The sequence below is a fragment of the Nanorana parkeri genome, unplaced genomic scaffold (assembly GCF_000935625.1).
Source record: "Nanorana parkeri isolate BGI_ZX_2015 unplaced genomic scaffold, ASM93562v1 scaffold277, whole genome shotgun sequence".
Classification (NCBI taxonomy): domain Eukaryota; kingdom Metazoa; phylum Chordata; class Amphibia; order Anura; family Dicroglossidae; genus Nanorana; species Nanorana parkeri.
The window spans coordinates 189,669-205,907 of record NW_017306545.1 but is presented as its reverse complement, the minus strand read 5'-3'; positions in this window follow the sequence as shown (position 1 = coordinate 205,907).

The window sequence follows — 16,239 nt, the reverse complement described above, 5'->3', positions numbered from 1 at the left end:
GGGGGGGGGGGGGGCTAGGTAGTATTTTTAAATGTATATAAATCACTTAAAAACATAAACAGCAATGTTTTAACTTTTTTAAGTTATGCAATGTGAATGGGAACATGCAGACATCCCAACTCTCCCGGATTTTCCTGGAGTCTCCCGCTATTGGATAGCGGTTCCCGGCCACCCGGGAGAGAAATATTTTCTCTCTGAAAGGTTTACTCTGCTGGATCTAGCAGAGTAAACCTTTCCCTGCTGTCTGTTTTTTCTTTTTTTTCATTTTGATATCGGAGCTGCTGGCAGCCGTCAGAGTAAAAATAAAAAAGGCAGCATAGAAATGAATAGCTTGATTGCTATTGTCTATTTAAATTTGCAATAGCCAATAGCAGACTAGCTATTGCACCCGCCCACTGTTGCTGTCAATCCTTCATCCTTCTCCCTTCTGCACGCCAGTAGCTAGATGGCTGCTCGAGATTGCTTTCTCCTTTGGGATCTTGTACTGGACGTGAAGTTCAGGGAAGCCGAGCTGAGAGAGTTAGAGCCGGCTGTTTGGAAACAAGATGTATGGTAGTGTTTGGGCAAAAATGTAAAGAAATACTTTGCTGGGCCATGTATATTTGTTTAATTTGGATTCATTAGTGAGAAAAAGATTGAGAGCTTTAACAGTGTGTGGTGTCATTCACCTGTCTTGTTGTATAAAACAGGGAAATTAATGGGGAAAAATAGAAATCTTTTCCCAGGTATAACAGCTTCCTTATATTTTTTTTTGTATTTAGTTGTTTGTCAAAAGTTTCCACCATCACTGCAAAGTAAACATTGTGGGGTGCACCTGGTGGCTTCAATCCTGTGGGGGTCTGCATTCTCATGGCTGCCTTGCATGGTATATTAGCAAGGTGTTTGGCTTTCATGTACGATGTGGGTTGGAAGCCGAATGCACTTCTGCAAAACTTGTGTTTGAGACTTTAAACCTCTGAAAAATTAGATTGTTCTGGTTTTATTCTGGTCAGTCTACACTAAATGTCCATCAATACACTGGGATATATATACTAGTAGTAGTTAGCTGCAAATTGTCTGCAATTCTTTACCTCTATGCTGTACAGAAGTGCCATTCCCTGCTTTCAGCTCCATTCAGAACACACGGAGATGGTTCAGTGAAAGGACACAGACCATATCCGGTTTTTAGTTGATACATTTCTATAAGGAGTCTCAATAAGAGAGAGACGTTCCACAAGTGAGCAGCTGCTAAAAGGCTGTCTCATTGGAAAGCCCAGAATGCTCTGAGAACAGTGTCATGAAAGCACTCTACAATATAAGTTTATTTCCTAAATGAAGACTTTATAAAAGGTAATGACACAAAAGACCAGTTTACAAACTTGTAAGCATTAAAAAAATATACATTAAAGACCACCTCGGGGCTGGTTTTAAATGTACCTATGCCAGAAGTTGACCAATTAATATGGCATTCAGGAGCCAGTCTGCCCAATTCAGAAGCCAGCAGCAATTTTTTAGGAGCCAACTTCATTGACAACAACTACAAGGCAGCTCAAAAGTTAGATGCCAGCTGTAATTTTAACGGCGGATAGGCTACCTGGTTCTGGGATTTGTCTAGCCCTGACCCGTGCAGTATGAGTTCCGATGCACTGCACTGGTTATATGCTCGTTTGGCTATGGGGCTAAAAAATAAGAACAAATACTTACCATATCTCCTGTTTGTGCAATCAGTCCCCCCAACGCCACTTCACTTTACTTCCCAGCCGGTGGCAGCTCTCTGACATCTTCACATACAATGTGGGACCACCAGTCCTGCACTGTATAGGAGGAAGGAGAGGGCCAATAATCCGAAGCATGGGACAGTCGAGGAGAGCACTGGCTGCTGGTGTAGAGCAAGGAATAAGGTATACTGTAGATACAATTAGCAGGATAAATGGGGCTCTGACTTGTGTAAATCTGGTTGCTATTGCTCAGGACACTTTCCACATCATTGCTCCTTTTACTGCCTTTCACTGTAGATAATATCACAAATGTTTTATGTGAAGTAAAGCACTAGACATCATTTCTAAAGTTAGGTAAAAGACTGAGCTCCAGGCCATTGAAAACCTCTCGCCTGAAGCTGCAGCATGTTCATCATATCGTGCTGTGATACTTCTTTTATTTTTCTTATCAGACGGTGCATGTTGCATAAATATTTAAAACAGCACGCCAGATTTCAGCTTAGAGTAATCCTATGATGAGGCTCATATGGGGGCTACCACAGCTGATAGCCATATTTTGAGAACATTAGTTGCTGACACTCTTGAATCAACACTTTCGGGCTAACCGACCCAACTATTCAGGTTAGTGAAGTTGCAGAGAAGTCTAAAGTCCTTATCTACATACTGGGTCATTGGCTCAAGAGGGTCAAAAAACAAGGTGAAGGAAACCCCCTCTCAGACATTTGTCCCCATTGGAAGATTTCCCCTCTATTCCTGTTCTGATAGCAACAAACATTTTTGGATTTTTCATTCACCTTCAGCCCTGGGTATTATACATATTCCTCAGGTGTTCAATAATGTGATAACTAAAACAATAAACCCTTTTATTACAAACTTAATACCTTGTTCCTTCCTCCCCCCTCCCTCTGTGTATAGTGATCCTACTTTTATTATGTATCCTAAATACTATTTAATGACCTACATTTCTAAACCCTATGTGTATTACCTTTTCCCTTCTACTCATCTAAACATACCCCGTGTCCTCCCTTCTTCGTCCCATCTTCCCATTCCCCATCCTCTCCAGAAAACCATCCTCATTCCTTTCCATCTTCCATTCATACAGGTCATATACTATGTTTATCCAAAAATCTTGTAATCATTTATATATTTTCTAAAAGTTAGTATATATATATATACATTTATTTATTTTTTTCCATTTGGCCATACATGCATTACCCCTTGGTCTTTTTTCAGTTACTAGCTTTATCCTTCTTTTAGCATTTTCTCAAATTCCTCTGTTTGTCTAAATGATTCCCATTTCTCCCATATCTTTTTATAACTATCATTCCTATCTATATCCTTTGCAGTTCCTCCATATACCTTATTTCTTCCACAATATTTGACCAGTTTTCTATTGAATGTGAGACTGTTGATTTCCATCCCCGTGATATACTTATTTTGGCAGCTACTAGCATAAATCTTAGAATATCATTTTTTATTTTTTTTTATTGGACCTGGTATCAATGTTAATAATGCAATTAGGGGATCCTTTTCAATATTTGTTGGCTCCGCAAAGCGATACATTTCAAACACTGACTCCCAGAATGGTTGTAACCTAGGACAACTCCACCAAATATGCAAATATGTTTCCTCTTCTATACCGCATCTCCAGCACCTTTATTTCGAGCAAAGAGATCCTGGCATTCATATAGTTAATAGATGGATTGGTTGAAACATGAATAGTAGGTTTAATTACTTCTGTAATCAGCATGGTAAATCATTTTATACCCCAGTGATCTTCAAACTAAAATAGATGAGAATCTCATGGGATTATCAATGGAACACCAGTATGAACAATAATATAGATGCGGTCTAACACCAAATATATATGATGTATGGAAACACTTTTAATGAATCGCATTGCCCACCCTAAAGTGACATTAAATTCTGGAGTTAAATCTTAAAAATACATTCACGTACCTTAACTATTAACAAAAATGTATCTTATTTGTGTATCGCTCGGCTAGACATATGCACAGAATTAAATGTCATTTCGGACGAAACAAATGAAAACTAAAACATTTTCATTTTATGCTGCCTTATGGGCCGCAGGCGTGTTCTGCGCATACACGCCACCAATTTGGAGGCATTAGGTGAAGTCATATGCATGTTTGACACCCAAACATGTGTATGACATCACCCGAAGCTGCACACGCGCGGTGTCATGTGAGATCATGTGCCCCGCCTCCAAGATAGTGGCGTTCATGCGCAGAACGCGTCGGCGGGCAATATTGCCGCTGCACGTTCTGCAAACAAATTTATATATGCCCGAATATAGTTTTTGTATATTCGGGCATATAAAACATTTGTTATTTCAGATTCGGACAAACCGCCGAATCAATGGAATTTCGTTGATTTCCAGGTTCGTCCAAATCCGAATGCACATGTCTACATTCGGCTGTAGATCCTCAAATCATCTCTGAATTGGTGCTGACACAGTTCTTCCCTCTGGAGGGTGGCTACTTTTGTTTCCCATGGTCCCTGTGTGTGTTGTAAAGTAGCCACCGCTACTTCGTCCACGAATGGTCTTTCGAACAATAATCACTTGATAGGAACCCAAAGTTTTTTTTTTTCAGAATTTCCTCGATCGATCAGGTTGGAAAACTTTTTTCAAAATTGTACAAAAGTCAATGGATTAGTGGCGTTTTCGTACGAAGAAAATCGCAGCATGAACACTGCACATGCGCAAACAAAAATCCATTCTGTTGATCGACGACATTCGGTGAGTTAGTATTGCTAACGAATGATAATTGAAAATCAACATTGGACTGGGCATGATGGTGAATTCAAGCAGAAATCGAACAAGGGTTCGACGAGGGCACGAAAGAAATCGAACGATAATCGATAGGTGTATGGCTAGCCAAGCCTCTTCTGCAATAAAAGCTTTTTGTTGCCTGCAGGGAACTCAGAACACTGAGGTAAAGTAACTTCCATGCAGATGCGTGTGAGCTTTGTCGCCAGGACCTAGTCAATCAAGTGGCCAAAGAATGAGAACCTGGAAGAAATCCAGAATGAACATGGAGGAGTGCAGTGCTGGGGCGTATTGGTTTGTCAGGTAAGTTTAACAAATAATGAGGCTTTTTTTTTATCCCTCACTTTAATTGTGCAGCAGACTCTGCACTGAGTCAAGTTAAATAATGCTTATAGGATTTAGTTGATAGTGGTATTGAATATGTTGTACTCAGGGGCGGACTGGGCCAGGGGGCAGGGTGGCAATTGCCCCCCGGGCCTCTCTAATGCCTTTAAAAACGGCCGCCGCAGCGGTAATCACTCTTTTTTTATCTCTCCCCTCTCGGCCCTTCTGCTGCAGCGGCCGAAAATGGAGAGATAAAAAAAAGTGATTGCCCCTGCAGCGGCGCCTGAGGGGGCCGTTTTTACAGGAGGAGACAAATTCTTTATTTGATGACTGTGTACCGATCGGGCTCCTTGGCGGCCATGGACGGCAGCTCCCTCCCCTTTCAGCTGCTATAGGCTGGGGGGGAGACTGCACACGATTGGCCGGCAGCATAGTTATGCTGCGCGGGACCAAAAGGCACAGTGAGCATGAGACACCATGAGGCGGCTCAAGGCATCGCCTCAGGACATGCAGGCAACTTCACTGCTCCCCCCCTCCCCCCACCACCAGGAGAGGAAGAGAAGAGGGCACACTACCTGAAGTAGGAAGGAAAAGTACAACTGTAAGTACCTGTTCTTTCTGTGTGACCTCTGCACTGCATACATGCTGACTTCTACATTCCCCCGCTGGCCTCTGCACTGCGTACATACTGACCGCTGACCTCTACACCCCCCCCCGCTGACCTCTGCACTGCGTACATACTGACCGCTGAATTCTACATTACACCGCTGGCCTCTGCACTGCATACATACTGACCGCTGACCTCTGCGCTGCATTACATACTGATCTCTGACCCCCACATTACACCGCTGGCCTCTGCACTGCATACTTTCTAACCTCTACATTACACCGCTGCCCTCTGCACTGCGTACATACTGACCTCTATATTACACCGCTGGCCTCTGCACTGCATACGTACTGATCGCTGACCTCTACATTCCCCCGCTGACGTCTGCGCTGCATTACATACTGATCTCTGACCTCTACATTACACCACTGACCTCTGCACTGCGTACATTCTGACCTCTATATACCACCGCTGGCCTATGCACTGCTTTCATACTGACCTCTGACCTCTACATTACAACGCTGGCCTCTGCACTGCGTACATTCTGACCTCTACATTACATAGCTGACCCTTGCACTGTGTACATACTGACCTCTACATTACACTGCTGACCTCTGCACTACATTATACACTGACCTCCACATTACACCACTGGCCTCTGCACTGCGTACATCCTGACCTCTATATTATACCTCTGCACTGCGTACATAGTCACCTCTGACCTCCACATTACACCGCTGTCCTCTGCACTGCGTTACCTACTGACCTCTTTATTACACCGCTGATCTCTACATTACACTTCTGACCTCTGCACTGCGTACATACTGACCTCTACATTACAAATCTGGCCTCTGCACTGCGTTACATACTGACCTCTACATTACACTGCTGGCATCTGCACTGCGTACATACTGACCTCTATATTATAACGTTAACCTCTGCACTGCGTACATACTGACCTCTATACGATTACGCTAACCTCTGCACTACGTACATACTGGCCGCTATATGATAACGCTAACCTCTGCACTGCGTACATAGTGAACTCTGATCTCTATATTACACAGCTGTCCTCTGCACTGCGTTACATACTGACCTCTTTATTACACTGCTGACCTCTACATTACACTGCTGACCTCTGCACTATGTACATACTGACCTCTACATTACACCACTGAACTCTGCACTGTGCGTTAGACCACTGACCTCTGCACTGTGTGTCACACCACTGACTTCTGTACTGTGCGTTATTGCTGACCTCTTTATTGTGCATCATACCACTGACCTCTGTACTCTGCATTACACTGCTTGCCTCTGTACTATGCATCACACTGCTGAACTCTGTACTGTGCATTATACCACTGACCTCTGTACTCTGTGTTACAGTGCTGTCCTCTGCACTTTGCGTTACACCACTGACCACTACACTCTGCGTTACACTGCTAACCTCTGCACTGTGCATCACAGCGCTGACCACTGCATTACACCACTGACTTCTGTACTGTGCATTACACTTCTGACCACAGCACTGTGCATTACATTGCTGACCTCTTCATGAAACCACTAACCTCTACACTCTGTATTACACCACTGAACCCTGCACTTTGCGTTATAAACTTTTCACAGAAAAAGCAGAAGGAGAGCGGAGCAAGTCTGGGCACGCATGCTGGGTGATAGAATCCTAGCTAGTGTTATTACACATGATTTTTGACACCTACAAAGACCTTCAGACCAGGGATGCCCTGATACCAGTATTGGCGAGAGTGCCCTGACCGGTGCATTCATTTTTCAAATTGATTCGGCTGTGTTAGGTCCTACGTAGCAGCCTTCTGGGTAACCACATGGTGCCTGTTTACAGCTCTTCCCTTGCCTGCACATCTCCCTCTGCTGAGACCCTCCACACCCCTCCTGAGACCCTCCGACCAAGACATCAGGCTGACTCCCCAAAGCAGAGCAGCAGCAAAGAGTATGTAGCAAATGAATATACTATTCTGCATTGCTGTATAATGATTTGCTGGGAATTGTAGTCCTCTATAGCTGATGGTATTAATATACATTGCTATATAATGTGCTGAGATTTGTAGTCCCTTTACTACAGCTTGGAGTTAGTGGCAGAACTACCAGGGTCACAGTGGTCGTGTACCGCACTGACGAGGTATCCCTCTGCTACTGGTGTGCTATAATTTTCCTCAACCCAGGAATGCATCTACCGCGCTACTTCCAGATGTGCATGATGAAAGGGGGTCATGAAAACAGCTGATTCGAATGACACGGCCTCACCGTAAGTGACTCGGTTGAGAAAATGTATGGGGTCGAGAAAAATTATAGAACAGGCAAGAGGGGGGAAGAGGCAAAGTGGGAAGTGGGCCAAGTCGCTGCACCATGGGCCTCTGTGTTGTACTTGCCCCCCGGGCTAAAAGTTGCCAGTCAGCCCCTGGTTGTACTCATGAACTGGAAACTCATTAGAGAAGTTGTCATTGAAGCCTATTGTCCTAACCTGTACACATAGACATGAGCAGTACATTGTGAAACTCAAGCATGGATAAATAAAGACTGAGAGAGCATTCATTTTATTCTGTTCACATTCACAGCCCTTTTACACAATAAGAAAGGGGGAAAAAGCAATATGTAAGATCTTGGTTTGATCCTCTTTTACAGACAATTGCTTGTGTGATGGATTTGCATCCAGTTAGGATTTGCAGGCTGTTCACTAAGAATTAGTCTGCACAGCTTTTAATAACGTAACTTAGCAGCAGGCTGCACCTGTATGCAGACATACCTGAGCCACTTTAGTCATAGAGCAAATATATTCTACATAATACTGACAGAGGGAACCTGGGGGGGAAACATTCCCAGGCGTCTGTTGTAGAACAATCTGTCACCTGTCCCAGATCATTGCCATGTTCCAGCTTCATACTGACATGCCGTCTATATCACCTTCTGTTTAACATGAGCCAGCAACCTGACTCCAGCCTGGAGACATCATAGCAGGTGGAAATGTAACGTATGGAAACATGTTCCAATGGAACCTTCATTATTCAGGCTCTGATTAACCCTGCTTCTGCTTCACCATGCAAATATCTTACTGAATTTACCAAATAGTGAATTTTTCGACAGTTTACATTCCCTTTTCAGACCTTGTAAACAGGTGTGCCAAAAGGAAGCACTTCCCCTAATCCATTAAACAGGAAATGTATTATGTGGGCTGACAGATGAGTTATGATGAATGGTAGACAAGACAGCAGGACAGGTCCAGCCCTAGAAGAGGAGACCGGCTCAGATTGTTTTACCTCCCAACTTTCTGAGATGAGGGAGTTGAGGACGAGGGACACCTTCCAGTGCAATGTATTTAGGCAATGGATACACTTCCATTAAAATATCTAAAAACGATTGGTTAAACACATAATGGTTTTTCTTTTTTACCATTACTTATTATTATATAAAATTATTATTTTATACTGGCTTTCTGAAATACCACACAAGATAAATAAGAGACAAGATAAATAAGAGACAAGATAAAGGTTTTAGTACAGAATAACACTTTTGATTGTGAAATAGAACCTTTTCATTAGGGATGCACCGAAATTTCAGCCGCCGAAACATATTGGCCGAAAATGGCACTTTTGGCAAAAATTTTGAAAGTGCCATTTTTTGGCCGAAATAGCGGTGCAACAATGCTCTCTCTCCTCCCCGCTGGGTGTTGCTCTGTGTCCCAGTGGGGAGGAGAGAAACTGTTACAGGAGGCCGAGTGGTGCGGCAGGAGAGCGTTGTGAGCGGCCAGCGTCTCTCCGCCATGCATCGCTCAGCCTCCTGTCACAAATAGGGAGAGTGGCGGTGTGGGGGCGGAGACAGCTCTCATTGCTGTCACAGGAGACTGAGCTCTCCTCCCTTCCAGTGTCACCCCGCCCAGCCTCCTGTGACAGCCAATCCAGTGATTGCTGAGTGTTTGTAAATAATTGAGGACAGAGTATGTTACTGTGTCCCCAATTAAGAATTAATTGGAAGTGATCTACATCACCTCCTGTTCATTCATGATTGTGGACATGGTAAACATACTACCTCCACAAGTTATGAATGAACAGGAGCACATTAAAGAGGATTCCTGCTCATTTATAACAGGGGCTGCAGAATAACAGATTGAGGACTTTGTGTCCTCATAAATTTTGGTTTCGTTTCGGTTTTGAAATTTTCATTTCGGCGCACCTCTACTTTTCACAGATAAACCTGCATTGGACCAAAAGGAAGGCAAACAGGTGGAAAGAGGGACAGAGGGATTTGGTTCCAAAAGAAGAACAGTTAGTCCAAATGAGGGACAGTTGGGAGGTATGGCTTACCATCTGCTTATTTCACTGATTTCATGTCTTGCTTTCTCCAGTTTGCTCTGTTTTACCTGGTGATCCTGTCAGTTTCTTGACTTTATGTCCTAGTATGTGACTCCACAGCAGCCCAAAGCATCATGGGATGTCTATATTCCACTATGGAAATTCTCTATTAGATTAGACATTTTTATGGATGTTATGGGTCCCATGTATAACTACAACTCAATTACCCTGATTTACTAAAAGAGTACAGCATGCTCAATTTTAAAGTGAATTTTCACTTTGCACAGAATACATAATCCTGTACAAATTAAAAAAACAAACAAAAAATGATTGTGCAAGATTGACTAAAGTTAGCATATGTGCACATAATTTACTTTGGAACAGAAAATTCACTATAAAGGTGCCCATACACTGTACAATTATTGTATGATAATCGCGGGAAATCCCGCAATCGTACGATAATCGCAAAGTGTATGGAAGGCGTGCGACCGTTTCTACTGTACGATCGCACGTCTTCCATCGAACAAGCAGGCTGGAAAACGATACGATTCTCGGCGGGTTAGTGGCGTGCTTGTTTGAAAGCTGCTGAACGGGCCGGTGTGCCCAAGCGCACACTGCCCGTTCAGCATTGCAATCATCGGAAGCCTGCCCCTCAGCGGGGCGGGCTTGCGATGATCGCAAGTACGATCTGCCTGTCCATGATGGGCAGATCGTACGTTTTTTAAATTACTTTACAGTACTTTACAGTGTATGGCCACCAAGAATGGTCATGGTCTACTCCTTTAGTAAATTAACCCCTATATTAGTCCTTACCATTTCACATCCTATATACTATGATTTATAAAAGGAATTGAGCATATTCACTTTGTAATGTGAATTTTCAGTTTGCAAGGGAATTTTCCTTTAAAGGGGAAGCTGTACTGGCTTTTATCAGCCAATCATGTGCAAGCAAAAGCTTTGTTTTTTTTCATTTTCTTTACAAAGTGAATTTTCTCCACATTCCCTAAGGTAAGTGAAAATTCCCTTGCACAACAGGCTATTGTTCACTTCATAATTGCTTCTCCTCCCATATTTGTCTATGACAATGCAAAAGCATTTGTTCCTTTCCATCCTGCGCATGTGTGTTGTAGTCACATTCCTCTGGAAAAGCTGTGCTTCGAAGGATCTCTGGAGGCAGTCACGAGTATGGCTTACCCCCAGGAATGAATGGGGCAGTGGTGCACATGTGCAATATTAGCAGGTGCCAGCCAAGACCTTACAGGAGGAAAGATTGTTAGATCTGGGATGAAGATAAGTATTATCCCCGCTGGGCTGCACTCAGGGGGTGTGGGGATTTATGAAAGGACAACTTCACTAAAGCTGAAGTTGTGCCCTAAAGTGTAATTACACTTTTGCCACTATATGTTTTTTATGTGATCCCATTCACAGAGTATAACACAAATAATTACCAAAAAAATATTTCTTAACGTTTAGATGTTTTGTTGCAGCAGGCAAGATGGCTGAATCCAAGTTTTTCAGAGCACCTTCCCAATGATCTGTACTTGTAGAAAGACTAAAGCTGGCCATACACCTTACAATTATCTGCAGATTTTCTGTGGTCAGATGGAAAAGGTGCAACAGATTCCTCCATATACACTTAACTGTGTGGATGGAGTAATCTGCCTCTGGGTCAAGCTTCAGTATCTTGTTAGTCTGCCCCGCTGGGTCCCAAAATACCTGAACAATCTGATTGGATGCAGGCATTGTTCAGGTGTTTTGAGAGCCAGCGGGGCCGACTAACAAGATACTGAAGCTTGGCCCAGTGGGAGATTCCTCTATCCACGCAGTTTAGCGTAGATAGAGGAATCTGTTGCACTTTTTCTATCTGACCAGAGAAAATCTGCAGATAATTGTAAGGTGTACGGCCAGCTTTAGGACTGAAATGTGTGGAATGTGTTTCTCCTAATAACATACAATGTAGAAGCCATGGTTGTAATTAGGGATGTTCAGATACCAAGTACCGTACTCAGTACAAGTACAGATACTTTTCCAGCTCCAAGACTAGACTAGAGAAAAACTCAAAAGCTAGGAGGCAGCTTGACTCCTCCCCCTTCCCTTCGTTAGCCGACCGAGCCACTTGGGGAAGGGGGAGGAGTCCGGTGACGTCGATGTCCTGGACGTTACCGGATCTCCGACGGAACTCCCGGAAGCCAGCGGAGAGGTGAGTACCGATCAAAAGAATGTTAATCGATCAAAAAAATTAACGGTTAATCGAGGAATTAATCGTTAATTTCCACAGCCCTAGTTTTAATGTATGATTTAAAAAAAAATAAACATATACAAAGGGATGCACAGATACCATTTTTGCAAGTACAAGTACTGATACTTGCCCAAATACTTACAGACCCAAGTACTGATACGTTTTGGTTTATTGTCATGTGACAGTTTTTCTAGAACAATACAGACTAATGATTTCAGGACAGTGGTGGAGCGCCAGAGCCAGGTCCCAGCTGCAACTGCTGCGACCCTGGTAGTTCTCGTGAAATGTCAAGTATCGGCACTGGTATCTGAACATCCCTACTTGTTATCCATTACCCTTTATCAGGGCAGACAGTGTTCAAATATGCTTTACAGATCATAATGATATAAGCCAGCACAGTGCAGGCACGGTTAACAAACAACTCAGAGCCCCACCTAACATTACAAAGTAGGTAGAAATGTTAACCCTTAAGAGGCCAAGTGGAAACCCTACCCCAAGTAAAAGCAAAAGCATTTAAAAAAAATATTTTTTAGATTATGCTATGTGAATGGGAACATGTAAGAAATATAAAATAGGTGTTATCCCAATTTGGCGGCGAAAGTGGAAATATACCTTAAGTTTTAATTAATAGAATGAAGCCCTTATTTTTGTGACCAATATCTACTAATAAGATCAGTCATTAGCAATTGATTTTTTTATGTACAATGTTAAATTGTCATTCATGTTGCCAATTCTTTGCAGGAGCTTACAAACAATTACTATGTGTTTTGCTTTATGCACGACTTGTATGCAAAGCTTTTTATGGAGGTTCTATTCTGGGTAATTCCCTTTGCCCTAACCAATTATAGATTACAGCTGCTTATTATAACTCATTGGAGATCCCTGATCACCTGCAGATACACTAAGATCACATTAAACCTTATCACCTTAAAATTAACTCCATTAAACGATAAAGAACGGCAATCTTTAATCATGTAAAATAAACTGTTTTCTTGCTTTCCCTCTTTACGTTTTAGCCCATTTCTTTATTTGCTGTTATTTATAAGTCACATCCTCTCCAATGTGCAAGCATCACTACTCCCCCTAGTGTTCCATCTGCAAACATTCTTAAGTATTGCTATTAAATATTATTATCAATGCTGAGCCAGGTGACAGATTTACCCAGCATTTGTCAGATTAACATTTGCTGCGTATGCAGAGTATTTATAATGCAGTTAATGTTTAGGCAGCAAATGTGCCAACCGACGAAAATGAAGTCAATTGTATACATACAGTAGCTGCTGAAAAGCAGCTAAAGTGTGACCAAAAAATGTGCAAGACGGAGCTCTCCATAGTACTGTATAGGGGTGAGGTTCAGGTTTGCAGAGATTCCTTCGGGCTTGAGATTTGTGGTCTCAGTGAATATATGTGCCCAGGAGAATATTTTTTAACCATAAATCCCTGTATGGCAGCCATAGTTAGTACACAGGAAGCTGTTTCAGGGAAAGCATAGGGAAAGCTGACAAACTGCATATGGCGGGATTAGGGTCAATTAGGAAACTGTACTTTAATTCTGATTGCAGCTCTTTGAGAAATTAACCCCATTGCAAACTTTTTTTTTTTGTAATAGAAGTATCTTAGTGGCAGCAGGAGAGGTGTGTGAAAGTTATGACAGGGGGCAGCATGTGCAGGAGAGGAGTGCAGTAGGACTGAAAACGGGCACTGCGCAGAGGAGGAGTGCAGCGAGTCTGACAATGGGCACTGTGCAGGGGAGATGTGCAGCAAGTCTGACAATGGGCACTGTGCAGGGGAGGTGTGAAGCAAGTCTGACAATGGGCACTGTGCAAGGAAGGAATGCAGCATGTCTGACAGCGGGAACTGTGCAGGAGAGAAGTGCAGCAGGTCTGACAGATGGTACGTTGCAGGAGAGGAGTGCAGCACATCTGACAGCAGGCACTGTGCAGGAGAGGATTGCAGCAGGTCTGACTGTAGACATGTTTGCAAGAGAGGAGTGCAACAGGTTTGACAGGGGGCACTGTGCAGGAGAGCAGTTCAGTGGGTATGACAGCAGACAGTATGCTCAGGGGAGAAGTGCAGTTGGTACAACAGTGAACAATATGTACAGGAGAGGAGTACAGATGGTATGATGATAGCTAATCCATACAGGAAAGGAGTGCAGGGCATGTAAGAGTGCAGGGCAGTAAATACAGGGGAGGAGTGTGGTGGGTATGAAGGCATAATGCTTTTGGCATTCATTCACAAAAATGGCTGTTCTTAGAGTAGTAGCATGGTTCTTCACACAGAGGGATTTACAGAGGAATAAAGGACAAATTAAAGAAGGCTATTCTCGGACAATGGATGTGGTGGGAAATCAGCACTGCAGACTGTGAAGGTGGTAGGGAGGATATTAAAGTTGGAACAGCAATATGCCAGTGGAATTCAGGAGAATGGAGGTAAAAATGGAACACCATAATTAAAGCAGGTTATTAGTAGTCTTTTTGTCACTGAGTCCAGAAATATTGGAGGTGGTACTAGGGACCAGCGATGAGTGAAATTTCAAATATGGGCTTCACCCTGTATTCGGTGAATTCAGCTTTGAGAGCGACATGAAAAAAATACACACATCTTTTAAATTACAGATTTGGGAGATGTCTTGAAGACGTATGTAGTGCAGGGTCACTTCTTCACCACTGTTGGACCCCAAAGCAAGTATTTCATGCCCCCCAGCTCCCATTTTTTCTTGCTTATAAAAAACAAGGCAGGGACCCTTTAATATTTTGAGAGTGCACAGTATATAGATTGTCGTATATAACACGCAGTACAGCATAAAAAATGGTTCATTTAACAGTACTTAACTATGGACTGTATAACGCTGTGTACAGTTTGGTGTGGTCAGACGTATGAAACATACAGTACAAAATATACAGTAATGCAGTCAGAATTATATAACATACAGTGCAGTGTACACAGTTAAGCGGTTTGGGTTATATAACAATACAACATACACAGCAGAGTGGTCAGGAGTACGTAGAATAAAGTTTCCCTAGTAAATGTAAAATCAATGGCATGCCTGCTACAGGGACTTACATCTCTCAGCATGGTCTCTCATTTTACTAAAAAGCTGGCCCCAACAAACCTTACAGTCAGACCAGTAGGACCAGTAACTTAATTATCCTGTGTGATACTTATAAAAAAGTACCATGCAGGAGAAGACCCTGGGCAGGAGAATCAGCTGCACTAAATAAAAGCCCACCTACTGAGCATTTTTGAAAGTCCTTCTGTGATGTTTGGCTGTCAGCAACCAGAGCACAGATGTAGTACAGCCTGTTATTCTGGGAGAGGGCTCATAGTGGTGACTCTGAGTTTGACTCACTTCCTAACTTTAGAATTTGAAAACCAGGGACACCCCAGTACAGAACTGATATGGAAAAAGATGGGTTTGGATATATTGTCCTGAATATTGGGCATTGTTTAAAGGAGTATGCCCTATCATCATTGGGAAATTCACCAGTTCCAGTGAAAGGGGAAAATTCTCTAGAATTAGGAAGGAGGGACATGTGTCCCAGCGTCAATAGGACAGGAAAATGCCTTTGGTAATATGATGCATTTGTTCATACAATATTATAAAGTGCATGTTTGCGTTTGCGTTTGTATACATTTGTATTAATGCTACCATATATTATTGATCCTTTCTCAGAACTAAGGCTAGTCATACATGTGTAGATTTCTCTCATTCAGTCCACAGACTCTTCCCGCTGGTGGCGGCTAACTCTTGCGTTTAGCACCTCTGCATCAACATTTACTTCGACAATGGTAGCTACTAGCGCCTGTGCATTGTGTCCCCACAGAATTTATTTAATCCTTGTATCAAGACTGAAGATCTCAATCATATGGCTCCATTCAAGTCTAGTGAGGGTGGCGAATACTAAAGACAATTTTGCTGCTGCCAATGCCATATGGACTGGAATTCTCTAATATTTCCCAAAATTGTGTGCTTGTTTCAAAGTCCATTACGCACCAGCACTTGTTCAAGAGGCTTTTCACATGACTTACATTTATTTTAAATAAACCTGTGATTATCTATTGCACGGTAAAGCATTGGTTTCAGATAATTGCGCAAAATCCCCCAACCGTTTACACTGCTTATACACACCATCCACTTGCTTCCCCATCACTAAATTAAACAAAAAATATATAGTTTGTAGTGTATACTATCATCATGTAGTTGCCATACCATAATATCACACAAAATATAGTGTATAACTAACTATCTGTAAACA